Source organism: Hyaena hyaena, unplaced genomic scaffold, assembly GCF_003009895.1.
Source record: "Hyaena hyaena isolate Hyena2069 unplaced genomic scaffold, ASM300989v1 scaffold_74, whole genome shotgun sequence".
Lineage (NCBI taxonomy): Eukaryota > Metazoa > Chordata > Mammalia > Carnivora > Hyaenidae > Hyaena > Hyaena hyaena.
The window spans coordinates 2,871,245-2,889,945 of NW_024080706.1; the positions used below are offsets into that span (position 1 = coordinate 2,871,245).

The following is an 18,701-nucleotide window of genomic DNA, read 5'->3' on the forward strand; positions in this document are numbered from 1 at the left end:
AGGTGAACTTTTTTCCCTTCATAAGCGAAATGTCCATTATGCAGATGATGCCTCATGCTGGAGCTGAAGGATTTCAGGGGGCTGGGCTAGGTGTCAGGAGACCTGGGTTCAAATCCCAGCTCTGCCTCTACCTGGGTGGACCACATTGCTTCCCTCCTCCCCTACCTTCCTCCCCCATCTCAGGTGCCTCCCTCCTCTGCAAGGTAGTTCCTGTACCAATTCAGAGTAAGGATTTGGGGGGAGCCAGACTGCCTACATTTTTGTTCTGCCTCCACAATTGCCAGTCATAACGCTAGACAACTTACCCAACCATTCTCTACATCTGTGTTCTCATCTCTGCAAAGGATAACAACAGTACCTACCTGTGACAGTTAATTTTATGTGTCAACTTGACTAGGCCACAGGGTGCCCAGATATGTGACTAAACACTATTCCGGATGTTCTTGTGATGGTGGTTCTGGATGAGACTAACATTTGACTCAATAGACAGAAAGCAGATTGCCCTCCCCAAGGTGGGTGAGCCTCAGCCTCTCTGCTGAAGGCTTGAATAAAATAAAAGGCTGAGTAAGAAGGAATTCATTCTCACTGTCTGGATGTATCCGAGTTGGGACACTAGTCTCTTGCCTTCAAACTCAGACTTGGATTGGACCTAAAACCATTAGCTCTCCTGGGTCTCCAGCTTGCTGACTGCAGATCTTGGACTTTTCAGCCTCCATAAGAATATGAGCCATTTCCTTATAACAAATCTCTAGATAAGGAGGCGCCTGAGTGGCTCAGTCGGTTAAGTGTCTGACTCTGGATTTCAGTTCACGTCATGAGCGCAGGGTCATGCGATCAAGCTCCGTACTGGGCTCTGCGTTGAGCCTGGAGTCTGCTAACATCCTCTCTCTCTCTCCCTCTGCCCCTCTCCCCAGGTCGTGCTCTCTTCCTCTAAAATAAAATAATAATAATAATAATCTCTAGATATCAATATAGGTACATTTATACATACATACATACATATATATGTATATATATGTATGTATGTATATATGCATCCTATTGGTGCTGCCTCTCTGGAGAACCCATACTACAAGATCTCAGAGTTACTTTAGAATTAAATTAGACAACACTCTTCGGACAAAGCCGAGCACATCACATGACCTCAATAAATATTTTAATTGACCACTAGACATTTAACATCTCAGTCCTATGAGTCTAATTAAAAGAACCATAAAATGTGTAGAAGCAAAATGGTATTTTTAAAAATTTTTTTAATGTTTTATTTATTTCTGAGAGAGAGAGAGAGAGAGAGACAGCATGAGCAGGGGAGGGTCAGAGAGACAGGGAGTTACAGAATCCGAAACAGGCTCCAGGCTCTGAGCTAGCTGCCAGCGCAGAGCCCGACGCGAGGCTCAACTCGGGGCTCGAACCCCAGAACTGTGATATCATGACCTGAGCCGAAGCTGGATCCTTAACCGACTGAGCCACCCAGGCGCCCTGCAAAACAGTTTTTAAAAAACTACAGAACTGTGGGGCGCCTGGGTGGCTCAGTCAGTTAAGGGTCCGGCTTCGGCTCAGGTCATGATATCACAGTTCGTGGGTTCAAGCCCCGCATCGGACTCTGTGCTGACAGCTAGCTCAGACTCTGGAGCCTGTTTCAGATTCTGTATCTCTCTCTCTCTCTGACCCTTCCCTGCTCATGCTGTCTCTCTCTCTCTCTCTCTCTCTCAGAAATAAATAAAAAATCAAAAAAAAATATTTTGAAAAACGACAGAACTGTAAAAATTTAGGTCACTTCACCTGCAACCACAAGCCTCTTCATTTTCCTTTCTGGAATATGTGTGTGATTTACAGAGACACTGTAACTATGGTGACATCTATGAAAAAACCTCAAAAAAATTAAAAAATTTAAAAACCCCAATGCCACGGTCTAAATCTCATCCCCATTTGCTTCCTCGCCTAAAGAGGTTTTACTACCTCTTTCAAAAGCAAATGTCTGTCACATCCCTATTCAGGTGGCCTTTGAATCTGAACTTAATTAGAGCAAGTCAAGACACTAATCCTTAGACATTAGCACTCAGAGTTAATTAGCCAGATATAACACAATTCTTCTTACCAGGCAAATCAGAGAGCAACCTGGAAAAGCTAAAAGGAAAGGGAACATCATTCTATGCTTAAGAAAGCAGACTGAAATATACAAATCTTAAGCTTTTCCAAGCAATCTTTTATTTTTCCGATTTCTAGAAATAACACTGCTCTTCTTTTGACCACTTCTAGGAAATAATATCAAACCACCATTTACATTGTAGGCTGACCATCATTCCTTCTATCTTTTCAAAATCAAAAGATGACACAGACAGTTCATCAGAACAACTTTCTTCTGAGAATGCTGATCACACAAGCTACTTTATATACATTATGGTGGCTTTCAAGTGAAAAGCCCAAATGGGATCTTTTTTTGAAATCCATTTAACCACAAACTATTCAGACTAACTGCAGACTCTTTCCAAGAAAGCCCATATTATTGTTTGTAAGCTAAGATCATGGAAATAGGAGGGAAAGTGCTTTGATTTTCATTCAGAACATATTCAAATGTATTTTCAAAGAAAATTCATTGAAGCTGAACCCTAATTACAAGTCACCATGAGGTGGTGAAGGAGCTTTCCCGGGTGCTACTTCAAAGGTTCATCCAACAAATATTAATTGGCCACCTCTTATGTGAGCAGCATGGTGCAAGTGTTTGGGCCTATAATGACAAACAAAACAGAAAGAGCTGCTGCCTTCTCAGAGCTGCTTCTGACAGGGCCAAGGTGAGCCTGGTCCTAGAAAAGGACAGAGGCCACCTAAGCAACTCTACAGGATGCTGACATCCCAAAGGGTACAGTGGAGATCATCTGGGGCATTGAGAAGAAAGGGCAGGCTTGAACTGTTTCAGTAGCTCTCGGAGAAACTGCTTCCAAGTTATACCACCCTTGGCTTATAAACATGAAACTATGCCGAAATACTCAAATGTAAAACCACTTTTCAAAATCAAAGAAGAAAGCATTGGCCAGATCTTACCTAAATGAGTTATCCAAGCATACCTTCAGGATAAGTTCAGGCCTTTTGGATGTACACTTTTCCTACATGCTGAAATGCCTTATCAGTCAAGGGAAAAAAACTCAGGTTACAAAACATTCACCACCCCCCATCACCCCAAAGACGACTTACAAATAAAATACAAATAAAAGCCTATTCCAGCATTTCCCAAAAATACTTTGTGAAAAATAGGCCCTATGGCTTTTAAAAAAGGTGAGGGAATATTGCAAAAATATCCTTCTTAGAGATTTATAACGGAAATTTACATATTACAAAGTAAGAAAAGCCCCAAGTATCCATGGTTTTATATCAGGCATAGTTGTAAACAATGGGACTAAAGCAGTAAACAAAACAAAACAAAAACCCACAAAATCCCTGCTTTCATGGGGTTGATATTCCAAAAGGGGAAACCAAGCAATATATAAGTACTAAGGGAAAAAAATAAAGCAGAGGAAGGGAGATCAGAAGAGGGAAGAGAATGTTGCTATTGTATATGAGATGATCAGCAGAGACTTCACTGTCAAAAGATATTTGGGCAGAAATAGGAAGGGAGAAAGCGATGTGGCTTTCAGGAGGAAGAGCGTTCCAGGCAGAAAAGGCAGTATATGCAAAGGCCCTGAGACAGGAATGTGTTTGGCAGAATTACAGCACAGCAAAGATGTTAGCAGTGACTGAAGTGGTATGAGCAAGGTGGAGAGTGATAGGAAACAAGATGGAAGAGGAAGCCAAGGCAAAATCATACAGACATTTGGGCTCAGACTTGGAGTAAAATGAGATGCAATTGGAGGCTTCAGAGCAGAGCTGTAACATGAGATCTGACTCACAATTTAGCAGGATTGCTCTGGCTGCTGAGTTTCACACAGTTTAGATCATGGTAGAGAGAGGAAGAGAAACTATGAGGCCAATTTGTAGGGTACCTCAAAATTCCAGATAACAAATGATAGTGGTTTAGAACAGAGTGACTGCAGTGGAGGTTGTGAGATATGATCAGAGTCTGGGTATATTGTGGAGGCAGAGCCAGGAAGAGGTAAAAGAGAGATCAAGGACAGCTCCAAGACTGATGGCCTGAACAGCTGGAAGAATGGGATCACCCAGGGAAGTGGAGCTAGAAAGACAGGAGGTATGAAAGGCGAGGCATGAGGAAGTTTACGGTTGGAGGTCATGAAGATGAGAAGGGACCAGCAAAAAACACTGAGAAGAACTAGGAAAGAATGGCATCTGGGAGGCCAAGTGAAGAAAGCATGTTAGGAAGGAAGGAGTAATCCCCCCTTCAAAGTTGCTGGGAGGACAAGAAAATGAGGACTGAGAATGGACCACTGGGTTTGACAAAGAGGAAAGCCCTTGGCAACCTTGATAAGAGTAACTTGTGGGATGATAAGGACGAAAGCCTGATTAAAGTGGATTCAAGAGAGAATGGGAACTCCACAACAACAACAAATAATCCAATGAAAAAAACGGCAAAGGACTTGAATAGATATTTCTCCAAAGATACAGAAATGGCCAACAAGCACATGAAAAGATGTTCATTAGCCATTAGGGAAATGCGAATCAAAACCATAATGAGATACTACTTCGTATCTACTAGGGTGGCTATGGGGGGAAAAAGCAGGAAATATCAAATATGGATGAGGAGGTAAGGCAACTGAAACACTTGTGCATTGTAATATAAGATGCTCCAGCCATTTGGCCCAAACCACCAAACACTTCAGCAGATACTCAAAAAATGAAATGTAGAATCACCACATGACCTAGTAATTCCACTCTGAGGGATATGCCCAAAAGCAGAGAAAACAGATACCCAAACAAACACTTATATATAGATGTTCATAGCAGCACTACCCATAATAGCCAAAGGGTAGAAACAACCCAAATGCCCATCAATGAATGAACAGATAAACAAAATGCACCATACACATACAATGGAATACCACTACACAATAAAAGGTAATGGAATTCTGATGCGTGCCACAACATGGATGAACCCGGAAAACATCATGTAAGTGAAAGAAGGTCAACATCTTGTATGACTCCATTTTATAAAGTATGCAAAATAAGTAAATCCACAGAGACAGAAAGCAGTTTGGTGGTTGCCGGAGGCTAGTGGGAGGGAAGAATAGAGGGTAACTATTTAACAAGTAAGGGGGGCACTGTGAGGATGAGGAAAAGGCTTCGGAACTAGATGAAGGTGGTAGTTACACAGCATTGTGAATGCATTAAATGCTACTGTCTTGCATGTTTTAACATATTAAAATGGTCTTATGTTAAATGAATTTCACCTCAATTTTTAAAAAGAGCAAAAGTGGGAAGAAAGGAATTAGAGACAGTCGGTAAGAAAACTCTTCCAAGGACGTTGCTGAAAAGGGGAACAGAGGCACAGAGCAGCAGCTGAAGGGGGATGTCTGGTCAAGGTGGAGGCTCTTCTAAAAGGGAAGATAGATGACATGCCCATTTGCAACTGGAGAGGGGATGGGAGGCAGAACTGCTGGCAGCAGGTCCTCAGTCTTGTGCACAAGAATCAAAGATGCCTCATCGTTAACAGGAGAGGAGGCAGGATTCAGGCAGCTTGGTCAAGGAAGCAGCAAAGGCTTGCAGAAATTCTCTTGGACTAGTTTTTTTCTTAGGAGATGTGGGGATGTTAGGAGTGGGGAGAAGGTGTGAAGCAGCTATCCCAGAGAGCAGGTTGGTGACTAGACTAAGGCAATGTGATAGCAGTGCTGGGCAGCTTGAACGGCCCACTAAAGTTAATGGTAATAAACTGATGAGACTAGTAAGCCCTGTTGTGTGGTTTTCTCCAACTGTATTTAGTTGCCTGGGTAAAGGTGGAGAACTATTTATTTATCCCTAAGTTCTCCCCAAAATATCTGACCATAGAAACCTATTAACAGCCCCCCAAAGAGTCCACATACAATTCTACTGTATGATTAAATAGATAAGGGAGGATAGAAAAATACCAGTACTTCCTAATTCCTCCTTTCTAACCAGTGATAGATAGATAAATGATAAGGCAGGAGCCAGGTCTGGAGGCCTGCCGGCGAACACAGGCATTAGACTGGCCAGGAGGGCACCCGTTAAGAGGGAGAATAAAATGGCACCGTTGTCAGAGTCTGAGCTTTGGAGTCAGATTTCCACTCCAGCTGAGTGATCTTGGGCAAGTGAATATCTGTGAGATGTATCAGAAAATGGGGGAACTATCATCTGCCTTTCAAGGATGTTACGAGGATTAATGATGATAAGCACTTAGCACTCCAGTATCTAGCATATAATGGCATCCAATCTAAGGAGGGAACTGTCATTATCAGCCAGTCAGATCCGAGAGATCAACCAGATAAAAGATGATGCAACCAAGTCTCTGTCAACCCAGGTGCCCAACCAATTGTGCACAAGGATGGTCTCTGGGGAATCTGAAAGAGTTGACATGACTCCCTCTCAATCTACAGTGAGGAACTTCACTGGTCAAGATACAACCTGCCTACTTTAGCTCAAGAGTAAGTTGGTGTTTCTAGCTCTTAAGTTAATGTGCAAAAATGAAGCACCCTCCACTTCCTATAAAACAGTACATTTTGCAAAAGCTGTCATGCATCCCAGTATCATGTTTTTAACATTTGAAATCATTTTAGACTTACAGAAAATTACAAAAACAGTACAGAGAGTTCAGTACCCTTCAGCCAGCTTTCTCCAATGCTAACATCTTACATAACCATAATACAACTGCCAAAATCAGGAAAATAAGTGATAAATTACTATTAACTACTTGACAGACCTTATTTGAATGCTGCCAGCTTTGCCTCTAATGGTTTTGTTCTCGTGCAGGAACCAATCCTGGTCCCCATACTGCATTTAGTTCTCAAGCCCTTGCTAGCATCTGCCCACCTGTGACAGTTCCTCTCCATCTTTGTCGTTCACAGCCTTGACATCTGCCAAGAGAACTGGTCAGGTATTTTGCAGAATGTCCCTAAATTTGGCTTTACCTGATGTTTTCTCATGATAGAGTAAAATTGTGCATTTTGAGTAAGAATCCCCCCAGTAAGATGTTTTGCCCTTCTTAGTGCATCAATAGGGAGCACATCACAGGGGCGCCTGGGTGGCTTAGTCAGTTAAGTGTCCAACTTCGGCTCAGGTCATGATCTCACGGTTTGCGGGTTGGAGCTTGTATCAGGTTCTGTGCTGACAGCTTGGAGCCTGGAGCCTGCTTTGGATTCTTTGTCACCCTCTCTCTCTCTACCCTCCCCTACTCATGTGCTCTCTCTCTCTCTCTCTCAAAAATAAATAAACATTAAAAAGGGGGGTGGGGGGGCCACATCACAAAAGAGTTGCTACATCTCAGTCCTGGTGCTGTCACCCTAAGGTGGTGTTTGCTGGGTTTCTGGACCCATACATTATTTGATACAGTGTAAAACAGAATCCCAGCCTCTCTCCTGGTCATAATGGAAAGAACTAGATATTTCCATTCACATCCCAACATCTGCACACCAATAAATATAATTGTGCTCAGCACCCAAACGGTTTACTTTCATTTCTTTCTTTTGATTATATGGTAGGCTATTTTAACCCCAAATATGTTTAAAAGAGGAGAGAGTTTTAGTTACACCCCTAACCCATAGCACCCACTCAGCCATACCCAGAATCTGCTCTTCAACCTAAGTGCCCCCAAGTCCCACATGAGAACTCAGGTATCAAAAGTATCAATAACAAAGATCATCAACCCCATGATGAGCACTACGTTCAAGGCTCTTTACATACATCATCTCTATTTCTCAGAACCTTGAGGATGTATGTTATTAGCTGCATTTGAGGACATGAGCACAGCTCCAAGAGTTTAAGTACTTTCACTCATATCAAACCTAATACAGTAGATCAGGACCTCTAGACCACCTGATGCTCAGCCTCCTCACATAGCACCTGCTGCATTCTTAAGTCTGACCAGTGTGGGAGGAAAATAGCTTTCCTAGGCCCAGCCCCACAAATGCTAACAAAATGTATAATCCAGTCATAATGACAACTACTCTTTATATGGTATGGTCTTTCCCTGGATATTCTCTTTTTTAATTTCATAAACAGGTATAAGATGGGTAGTATGCACCCCATTTCACAGAAGTCAGAAAGAGTAAATAACATGTCCAATATCCAAAACCAAAACCATAACCTAAATCTGGCCATGCCTCTAATTTGTAGAAAGTATGCCACAAAGATATGATAAGCAGAATCCACATTGACAAATTTCATAAGCAAAAAATTTGGGTGTTTTTCCCCTTGCACTTTTATATGATAAAGAGAAAGAAAGTGAGAGAGGAATGAGGGAAAACCTATAAATTAAAAGATACTTAAAAGACACTTTTATAAATATTAGATGTGGAGTATGTTTGGATCCTGTTTGAAAGAAAGTGTAAAAAAAAAGAAAATTCCCTCTCTCTCTGACCCTCCCCTGCTCATGCTGTCTCTCTCTCTCTCTCTCCTAGAAATAAATAAAACATTTAAAAAAAAAAAAAAAAGAAAATTCATGACAATCGGATTCTTTTTTCTTTAAATTTTTTAACATTTATTTATTTTTTAGAGACAGAGAGGGACCGATCATGAGCAGGGGAAGGGCAGAGACAGAGGGACACAGGATCTGATGCAGGCTCCAGTCTCTGAGTTGTCAGCACAGAGCCCTGCATGGAGCTCAAACCCACCAACTGTGAGATCATGACCTGAGCCGAAGTTGGACACTCAACCGACTGAGCCACCCAAGCGCCCCTATGACAATTGGATTCTACTGATATTAAGAATTATTAATCTGTTCAGATGTGATGATGACATTTTAGTCCTGTTTTTAAAAAGTCCTCATCTGCTTTCCTTTTGGCAGCACACGGCGGCAAGATGGTGGTCCCAATTTCCAAGAAGAGGAAGTTGGTCACTGAGGGCATCTTCAAGGCTTATCTGAACAAGCTTCTCAAGCAGGAGCTGGCTGCAGATGGCTCCTCTGGAGTTGAGATCTGAATTACACCAGCCAGGACAGAAATCATTATCTTGGCCACCAGGACTCAAAATGTCCTTGGTGAGAAGGGCAGGTGGATGTGGGAATTGACTGCTATGGTTCAGAAGAGTTCGGGCTCCCCTGAGGGCGTGTAGAGCTTTGTGCTGAAAAGGTGACCACAAGAGGTCTGTACCCTATCGCCCAGGCAGAGTCCTTGTGTTATACCTGCCTAGGAGGCCTTGCTGTGCGGAGGGCTGCTGTGGTGTGCTGTGGTTCATCATGGAGAGTGGGGCCAAGGACTGTGAGGTCCTGGTGTCTGGGAACCTCTGAAGACAGGGGGCTAAATCCATGAAGTCTGTGGATGACCTGATGATTCACAGAGGGGCCCCGTGAACTGCTCAGATACAGTGTGCTGGCATCAACATGAAGATCATGCTTCCCTGGGACCCAAGTGGTAAGAATGGTGCTCAGAAGCCCCTGCCTGATCAGGTTAGCACTGTGGACCCCAAAGACAGGATACTTCCCACCTCCCCCATTTTGAAAGCGAAGGGTGGGAAGCCAGAGCCACGTGCCATGCCACAGCCAGTACCCACAGCATAATAGGATCTCCTTGGCAGCTGGATCTGGAGTCTGGATATTGCTCTGTAAGGACTTTTAATAAAATCTTTGAAAAAGAAAAAAATAATAAAAATTAACTAATAAAGAGTCCTTTTTAGAGATTCATATTAAAATAGCTATGAATGAAAGACTGTGACATCTTGCATTTTATTAAAAATTATATTGGGGGAAGACTAGATGCTGTTACCGTTGAAACAAATTGGCCATCCGTTAACAGTCACTGAAGATGAGTGATGGGTAGATGGGGGGTTCATTATATTACTTTGCATATTTTTGTGTATACTTGAAATTCTCCCTAATAAAATCTTACAAAAGAAAAAAAATGGTCAAGATCACACATACTGCAAATGAAGGGCAGAGTCAGGACTTGAACTCAGGAGATCCAAGTCCAAATGCTGACTTCCTCCCACTCTCACTACCACGCCTGGACGTCTCTCCTATGTATTTATCCTATTTTGAAGCTTATTTCTCAAAAGGAAATGCCACAACAAATCATTCTTATAAGCCCAGAGTTTCTTCAGTGAAAGCTGCAATAAAATGTATAAAATATAGCTGTCAGAGAAACAAGTATTAGTGGGAAGAACCCTTGATACACCATGGTGATACAGAAATACTTTCAAAATGTGCACTTCCTTTGCTGCACTTATAGACCATATCAGAGAATAAGCTGAATCAAGAGAACCAAGAGTCCCCTAATTGAGAAACATAAAAAAAATAGGCCTTCAGAACCAACAAGAAGAGCTGTTTGTAAGAAACACAGAAAAAGTCCTCTTATGATCTAAGTAATAATGCATATTTAGCACTTTAAAAAGTGCTCTCAGGGGCACCTGGGTGGCTCAGTCGATTGAGGGTCTGACTTCAGCTCAGGTCATGATCTTGTAGTTCGTGGGTTCGGGTCCCAATGCTGTCAGCACGGAGCCTGCTTCGGCTTCTATGTCTCCCTCTCTCTCTGCCTCTCCCCTGCTCATGCTCTCCCTCTCTCTCAAAAATGAAAAAAACAGGGGCACTGAGTGGCTCAGTTGGTTAAGTGTTTGACTTCGACTCCGGTGAGTTCGAGTACTACATCAGGCTCTGTGCTGACAGCTCAGAGCCTGATACCTGCTTCACAGTCTGTGTCTCCCTCTCTCTCTGTCTCTCCCCCACTCATGCTCTGTCTGTCTGTCTCTCTCCCTCTCAAAAATAAAGCATTAAAAAATTTTCTTAATAAAAATAAACTTTAATTAAAAAAAAAAAAAAGAGAGAGATGCACCTGGGTGGCTCAGTCAGTTAAGCATACGACTCTTGGTTTGGGCTCAGGTCATGATTTCACAGTTCGTGAGTTCAAGCCCTGCATTGGGCTCTGCGCTGAAAGTGTGGAGCCTGCCTGGGATTCTCTTTCTCCATCTCTGCCCCTCCTCTGCTCTCTCTGTCTCTCAAAATAAATAAACTTAAGAAAAGAATTTTTTTTAATGTTTTATTTATTTCTAGGAGAGAGAGACAGTGTGAGCAGGGGAGGGTCAGAGAGAGAGGGAGTCACAGACTGAAACAGGCTCCAGGCTCTGAGCTGGCAGTCAGCACAGAGCCCAACGCGGGGCCCGAGCCCACGAACCACGAGATCATGACCTAAGTGAAAGTCGGACACTTAACCGACTAAGCCACCCAGGCGCCCCAAGAATTTTTTTAAATATAAGAAAAAGTGCTCTCTGATTAATTACTTCATCTTAGGCTCTCAAAAATTCCTTGACATAATTTGGAGTACATAATAACATCCTTACCTTAAAAATGAACCAAATGAGACATAAAGAGGTCAAAATTTGATACTTGGATGGGGACTCAAAGTAAGGATTTCACTCATTCATTCACCCATTTGTTCATTCATTTAACAAGCACTGACACCCAGCCTGCTTTCTATTCTAAGTGCCTGGGATATAGACACACTAGAGACCCAGGGTCTCTGGGTAGAGGAGTTTCGGACTTCTCTACCCAGAGTCCAGGAGGGCATCCCTTTCCCCAACCCCATCTCTTGTGCACTCCCCATCCTGAGTCCCATATACATCCAGGATTCTGCAGAAATAGGCTGGCTCTTGGCAGTTCCTGGGGAGCCTTGTGCCCTTAAAGCTCAAATGAAGATCATCATTTTCCTGGTTAAATCTCTTCTATTTGCCTCCTCATCAGTATCCAGAGCAGCGTATATATTTCCACACGTAATAAATGACCAAAGCAGAAAAGAAGTGGTGTCAACTTCACTTGCAGAAAAATAAATCACATTTATACCATTCAACTAATATTTATTGAACACTTACTATCAGCCAGGTACATGGGGGACCAATGTGATGAATAAATGACAGTCTTAGCCATCCGGGAGCCTACAATCAATAGGGGCTATAATCACATATTTAACAGCATTGGGGGCAATGGTACTTTGTGTAACGTACGATTGAGTCTTTAAGGCTTAAAACTTTGAAAGTCATAAGCTTTTCTTATTCTTTTTCTTGTTTCTCATGGCAACATCCACTGACCTATACCTCACAATAAGCCACTTGTGCCATATATTATAAACGCAACTCAGAAAGAGGAGAGGACTTGGGGAGGAATGAAAGGGCTTCTTATAATTGATTGAAATATAAGGACCGGCATCTCATTTTAAAGAGCTTAGTTTAAAGGAAAATCACAGTCTAGGGATCACATGCAGCTGGGGGTATCAGGGAAGGCTCAAAGGGGTTGTAGCTTCTGAGGAAGAACTAGAAGAAGAGGAGAATCTTGTGTGTAGATGTGGGAGGGCATTCCCAGTGCAGCAGTGGCCCAAGCAAAGTGACAAAGGGCCAATAAAAGGGCAAAATAGGGGCGCCTGGGTGGCTTAGTCGGTTAAGCGTCCAACTTTCACTTAGGTCATGATCTCGCAGTTTGTGGGTTCGAGCCCCGCGTCGGGCTCTGTGCTGACTGCCAGCTCAGAGCCTGGAGCCTATTTCAGAGTCTGTGTCTCCCTCTCTCTCTGACCCTCCCCTGCTCACGCTGTCTCTCTCTCTCTCTCTCCTAGAAATAAATAAAAATATTAAAAATAAATAAATAAATAAAAGGGCAAAACAAACCTGAGCAACTAACAATGTAGTGCACTTGGGAAGGAGCACACATGTGTGTCTAAGAGTCACCCTGGAATGCTTATGAGCTGTCCTGTGTCCCACTCCTAAGGATTCCAATTCAGAAGGTCAAGAGAGTGGATTCTGGGAATCTGTAGGTAGAGCGGATCGTGGACAACACTATGGGAATCAGTAGTTAAGAGGTATGGGTGACAGAACACAGACTTCATGGGGCAGGGATCACACAGACAAGTGACACACAATTGCCACAATCAGAATTACACCTGTCAAAGCAAGGTCACCAGACCAGCAGCAGCATCACCTGGGAACCTGTTAGAATACAAATTCTCAGGGCACCTGCAGGGCTCAGTTGGTTAGGTGCCTGACTCTTGGTTTCAGCCCAGCTCATCTTACGGTTTGTGAGTTCTAGCTCTGAGCAGGGCTCCATGCTTGAGATTCTCTCTCTTCCTCTCTCTCTGCCTCACCCTGCCTCTTGCTCAAAATAAATAAAGAATTTTTTTAATTAAGGGGAAAAAAACCAAGAAATACAAATTCTCAGACCCTATCCCAAAATCTACTAAATCGGCAACTGTGGGGTGGGAACCAACAATGTTTTAACAAGCCCTCCAGTGATTCTGATGCCTTCTCGAGTCTGGAAAGCACCACTCTGAGTTCACACTGGCATTGGTACATTATGGTCAAAACTGCATTAAAATTCCCACTAACTGCAATTCTGGCTAACCTCACATTATTGTTGTTATTCCATCCTTTCTTCTCTAAAAGGGGAGGGACTGCAAACCAGCATGGTTTGAATAGCTTCCGAATCCGCTTTATAAGTCACTAATATTTAATGCTTGACCAAGGGTCTGCAAAAGTACTAAAATGAGAATGCTTAGTCAGCACTTCTCAAACTTCCATGCACATATGAATCACCTGGAGATCTTGTCTAAGTGAAGATTCTGAATCCATAAGACTGAGCTATGGCCTAGGCTTCTGCATTTCAAACAAGCTCCCAGATGATGCTACTGCTACCAGTCCACAGCCCATGCTTGGAGTGGCGAGAAATTGCCTAATTCTACAAGTCTAAAAGTCCCTGTAGCAGGACACCATCTCCCCACCAACTGGGCTTCCCTCTCTGACCTGCCCCCTAGCTGCCCCCCACCCCATGGTATATTCCAGTAGCCCCTCTGTCCACTCTCCCCACACACTCCCTGTGCCTTCCCTTTTCTCCTCATCAGCCACTGCGTCGAAACTTCCACTGGTATAGCTCTCCCTGAGAAAAGGGACTTTCTGGGCCCACGTGCCATGGAGGGAGTTAATGCACTGCCCCAAGCACCTCCACCCTCCTCTAGAGGGACTCTGGCAAGAGGAAAGATCTGGCTCATTTGTTTGCAGAGCTAAGTATGCATTATTTAAAACATAAACTATCAGCTTTAGCTTCGTCTGAAGCTGTAAATCAATAGTCATTCCTCGGGGCCAGAGGGTCCCTTGTCACCTTCCCATGAGCTCCATCAGTGGAGAACAGTCAAAATCCCAACTGGGACTACCACATTAACTCAGTTAAGAAAACAAAAACAAAAACAAAAAAACCCTGATGCAGGCAGACGCACATCTGTAACAAGGGCAAGTGCAGTTTCATCCTGCTGGATACACAGCATCAGTCGTCTGCCCCACACGCTCATCAAGTATTCTGTGGTTATGAAACGTTTATGCTAACAGAACTGCAGAGTTGCAGCTCAGGGCGTCACTGTAAATATTTATTAACCACAGCCATCAAGACACAGCTTCTCTTACTTCAGGGTCCATTTTCTGGTTTTACCAACCAGGCAGTTCAATGCCTACTCTCTCTGTCCCTCCATTAAGGAAGGAAAGAAGGAAGGAAGGAAGGAAGGAAGGAAGGAAGGAAGGAAGGAAGGAAGGAAGGAAGGAAGGAAGGAAGGAGAGAAAGAAAGAGAGAGAGAAAGAGAGAAAGAGAGAGGGAGAGAGAGGGAGAGGGGAGGGAGGGAGGGAGGGAGGGAAGGAAGGAAGGAAGGAAGGAAGGAAGGAAGGAAGGAAAGAAAAAAGAAAAAAAGGTAGTTCTTACATAAAACTGTTTAGTGAAAATCCACACGACCTCTTTAGTACAGCCCAACCAAAAATAATAAAAGATTCCTGATATACAAACCAGGACAATAACATTTAAGCTCAATGAGTGGGGAGTAGCTTTGTAGATGCTCTTTCTGTGCCTAAGATCATAAAATGATGATTTAATCACTGGGGAATATTTATCACAAATAGTGTCAGATGATGTACTGTAAAATTTATGCATCTAAAAGCTCGAGTGTACAATATAAAGAGATTGCTCAGATGTTTTGGACTTATTGGCCCCGCTCCACTGTTTATTACACGGAGGCTTAATACTATAATAGGCTCTCTTTGAAGACTTCCTGTTGAAAAAAAAGAAAGCCATTCAACAAATTATATTTACTGTGTACACTCAACAAAGGAGAAAAAAATAGCACCATCCTGATGACTCTCTGATGAAGGACAGGGAAAAAGTCTAAGGAATAATAAATCTGACTCTAAGGAAAGATGAGGGACAATCCTCCAAAAATAGAAACACTTTGTGCCTTCAAAATGGATTCAAGAACCACCAACATATCCGTAGTGTAAGCAGAAACCATTAAATACAAAGACTAACTAATAAAAATTTCAAGGTATGAGTATAATTAGGTAGCTATCCACAACCCCATTACTCAGTTCTCATACAGCTTGCCACTCAGCACTCAGGCAATAATAACTTTTTTTGTTGTTGTTGGCCATTTTTATTTCTAGGCTGTAAGGAAAACGTAGGAGAAAACCCTATAGAGACTCATGGAGAGCTTCTGGAATGGAAGATGAGACCTGAATTCTAGTCTTGGACTCTCAGACATCTACAGTATCAGCTAAGATGGGACACCTCACCAGTAACCCAGTGCTTCCATATCACATTCTGCTTGTGATTATTTCCCTGCACCTCCCTGCACTGCTGGCCCCACCACTCGGTGGCTCTGCTACTCTGTGGCTGCTTTTACGTTAGAAAAACATAAAATCTCCACCTGACTCCTCTAATTGTCTGGTGCATATTCAGACAACCTCCAGCACAATGTTCCAGGACCCATACACAGCAGAGTCCCAGACATCAATTAAAATTTTCAAAAGGACAAAGATGTATCTACCTTCTTCTCTAGTATATCTATCCCCAGTGCCCAGAGCACAAGCCAGGCCACTGGGATGAATTCAGTATCTCCAAAGGAATGAATGAAAACTCCCACAAACCTCTCAGCATATAAAGCCATAACAAAGGGACACCTGGGTGGCTCAGTTGGTTGAGCATCTGACTTCGAGTCAGGTCATTATCTCACGGTTCATGAGCCCCACATTGGGCTCACTGCTGACAGCCTGTCAGCACAAGAGCCTGCTTCAGATTGTCTGTCCCCCTCTCTCTGCCTCTCCCCTGCTTGTGCTCTCCATCCCCCAAAATTTAAAGCCCTAACCAAAAATCTCAGTAAGATCATGGGGCCCTGCCTGTTCAATTATTCAATGCATATTTATTGAAAGCCTATTTTGGATGCTAGGACATACCAGCAAACAAAACAGTCACTGTCTTCATGGAACTGATATTCTAGCTGGGAAGGCAGACAATAAGCTAATGATTATCTATGTCAAGTGATGAATGCTACCAAAAAAGCAAGCCAGGATAAGAGGCATGGGGAGCTCCACAGAGCATCCCAGTAGGGTGGCCATAGGAGATCTTTGGTGAACAGTAAAGTAGAAATCTGAGGATGTGAGAGGATTAGAGAAATGTAGTCATGAGATGACACAGGGAAAAGCACACCAGGCAGAGGGAACAGCAAATGCAAAGTCCCTGCAAGGGGGCCAGATGCAGAGACCAGAAATAAAAGGTAGCAGAAATGCTTGGAGATGTGGGGCAGATACCATACAGCAATGTTCTTAAACCTGGGCTTAAAGCCCACTCGTAAGTCACAAAATCAATTTATCAAGTCAAAACCACCATTTTGAAAAATGAAACAGGGGCTCATGGGTGACTCAGTCAGTTAAGCATCCAACTTTGGCTCAGGTCATGATTTCACGGTTCGTGGTTTGAGCCCCACAACCGGCTCTGAACTGACAGTGTGGAGCCTACCTGGGATTCTCTCTCTCCCTCTCTCTCTGGCCCTCCCACTGGAGTCTCTCAAAAATAAATAAACTTAAAAAAAACCACTTTGATATGAACATAGATTGTTTTACACAATTGTGCTTATATATTCAAGGCGAAAGATTTATATGATCTGAAGAGAAACCAGAGTATGTGTGCTTATATATTCAAAAAATAGTTTCATACTATAAAAATTCTCCTGAGGTGTTGAAAAATCTCATATTTCAACTGCTAAGTGAATAATAAAAACATTATTGCTGGTCTTTGAGGCTGTCAATCCCGAGCTTACAACTACACTCTTTTTAAAAAATAAAAATAGGCAGGGTGCCTCAGTGGCTCAGTCAGTTACGTGACCGACTCTTGATTTCGGCTCAGGTCATGATCTCATGGTTGGTGAGATGGAGCCCCGTGTTAGGCTCTGTGCTGACAGTGCAGAGCCCTCTTGGGATTCTCTGTCTCTTCCTTTCTCTGCCTCTCTACCCCCAAAAATAAATAAATAAGTAAATGAAAACTTTAAAAAATGAAACAGAACAGAATAAAATAGAAATTAACCACCGTGCACTGCTTGTAGTAAGGCTAAATATTGTTTGGTGACATTCTGGTGATGAGGGAGGGGGGCTTGCTCAGGCATATACAGTGCATCTGTGATGCAGTACAATATAAAATGTGCTTCTCACAGTGAATGACAATTTAAAAAACCATGTACACAGGGCTTTATCAAGCTGTGCTGTCCGACTAGCCACATGTGGCTATTTAAATTTAAATTAACCAAAATTAATCAAAATTTAAAATTCAGTTCCTCAGTCGCACTAGCCACATTTCAAGTGTTCAATAGCCACGTGTGGCTGGTGGCTACTGCATTAAACAGAGCAGATGTAAAACATTTCCATTAAAATGCAGAAAGTTCTCTTGGAAAGCAGTTATACAGATTGTTCTGTCTCTGAGTCTGTGACCCTCTAATGTCAACTGATAGAATTACAAGTGTGTCTAGGGTGATCAGATGTAAGAGTTTTCTGAATAAAAGTCTCTGAATTTATATTGTCTCATAATACAGCTGGCATCCAGCTGGAGATAAAACCAAAATATGCTCAAAATCACCCTGACACTGAGCAGCCATATGCGTGGGCTGGTAAGAGTCAGTCTGCCTCAATTTCCTTCTCTATAAAGTAACTATTAATTAATAATAGTTTGTTTTGAATTATAAGGATTTCCTAGGGGGAAAACTACAAAATTTTTAGAGTCCCAAAGGAGAGCACTTCAGGAATGGGCAGCTGACCAACTGCAGTACAGTATGATTTTTAAAAATCCATTTCCTGGCCCTGAGCAAGGGCTGAAACCAAATCCAATGAAGGTATAATACGGCCACATGTGACCCTAATAATTATCAACCAGTGTTCTCATCAGAAGTACTGCACCCCAAGAAGCAGTGATACCTCACGTGGAGAGTTTTCATGGCATCTAACTCAAAGGTGGTCACCCTACCACAGGATGGGTCCTCACCCTGTGGGGTTCTGGGGTTGGCTGCTGCTTGAAGGGGGTCTTTCACATGGTTGGGAATCATCAGTGTTTACAGCGCCTGCACTCTGGCCCTCTCCCCTGGCAACAATGTAAAAAAAGATGCCTATGGAAGTGAGGGTCCCATCTCAGGCTTTGACTTCTGTGTAGCTTAGAAAGGAAATCAATGAGCCAGCATGAGCAATGTGGACCAGGGGGTGATGACTAGGACTTGGCTGTTCCACTGGGTACCCCAAACAGATGCTGCTCCCTCTTAGAACAAGAGGGAGCAATGTTTACATTGCATTCATACCCCCCACTGTAGCAGGACCTTGGTCCCCTT

At 42.9% G+C, this 18,701-nt stretch overlaps 1 protein-coding gene and 1 pseudogene across 4 annotated transcripts in view; one reads left to right on the forward strand and one right to left on the reverse strand.

Annotated features, from left to right (window-relative positions):
* The window catches only part of KIAA1549L (KIAA1549 like), a 255,126-nt gene that overhangs the window by 212,416 nt on the left and 24,009 nt on the right, over positions 1-18,701 (reverse strand). The window lies entirely within an intron of this gene.
* Positions 8,913-9,659, forward strand: LOC120232558 (annotated as a pseudogene).